Here is a 978-nt window from a genome sequence, read left to right as displayed (position 1 = left end):
CACGGAGAGCTTGAACTTGGCTTTACGTAGGGCCTCCATCTGATGTTCCTTATTCTGAGGCATGATTCAGGTGGACGTGATGGCCTGGACAGTGAGACCCCTGGCCGTGGTGACCTGAGGCTTCCCTAGGGCACAGCGAATACCTGTCTGGGGCCTAGATTGGAGGCGACATTGAGGTCAGAGCTCGAAGAGCCTTCAGAAGATTGTCTCCAAGGTCCCTTCGGGGAGCCCATACAGGCAACAGGGTGAGGTCATCCGAACGAGTGTGCTGTTGGCAAGCATTGCACACCAGGCCCCAGTGAGAAGCTGCTGGCAACCGTTGCACAGCGCGCCCCGCTGAGAAAGGGGACCTCCCGTGCAGCTTAGTTGGCTGCAGATTTACCTTATCTTTTAAGACACAGTCTCTCAGTGAACATGAAACTCACTGATTTTGTCAGGCGGAGTGGCCAGAGAGCTTTGCGGATGGATCCAGCACTCTGTCCTCCATGCCAGACATGCTGGCTCTAGGGTTTAGGAGTATTGCTGTGCCTGGATTTTCCGTGGGTGCTGGTGATCTGAACTCAGGTTCTCATGCTTGCATGGGAAAACCTAACCCACTGAGCCATGATCCTTGCCCATCTTTAATTTTATGGTCAGTAACATTAGTGTTAGAAATGAATGACATCTGCGGTGCCATTTTATCCCACGTACACATGTGCATGGATGGTGTGCAGCCTCGCCATACTGCTACCTTCTCCCTGCTCTCAGATGCTACAACTCACAAACCTCTTCACAGCCTGGCCTATCCTACTTTCTGCTCCCTGGGTTTCATTGTGTTTGTTTGTTTGGTTGGTTGGTTTTCATTATGAGATAAAAGGGAACATGTGACACTTGGCGTGGCTCTCTTGCTGCTCTGTGATGTCCCGTTGCATCCATTTGCCTGTGGATGACAGGCTTTCCTTTGCTTGTCCCTCATGCGAATGTGCCATGTCATGTATG

At 51.5% G+C, this 978-nt stretch overlaps 1 pseudogene; it reads right to left on the bottom strand.

Annotated features, from left to right (window-relative positions):
- Positions 1-201: 201 nt before the first annotated feature.
- On the bottom strand, positions 202-376 carry LOC121440506 (annotated as a pseudogene).
- Positions 377-978: the final 602 nt, after the last annotated feature.

The sequence above is a fragment of the Microtus oregoni genome, unplaced genomic scaffold, assembly GCF_018167655.1.
Source record: "Microtus oregoni isolate MIOR12 unplaced genomic scaffold, Mior012 000067F_ref0000223, whole genome shotgun sequence".
In the NCBI taxonomy this organism is placed as follows: Eukaryota; Metazoa; Chordata; class Mammalia; order Rodentia; family Cricetidae; genus Microtus; species Microtus oregoni.
The sequence above is the reverse complement of the archived record's forward strand: the minus strand, read 5'-3'. Positions and strand labels throughout refer to the sequence as shown.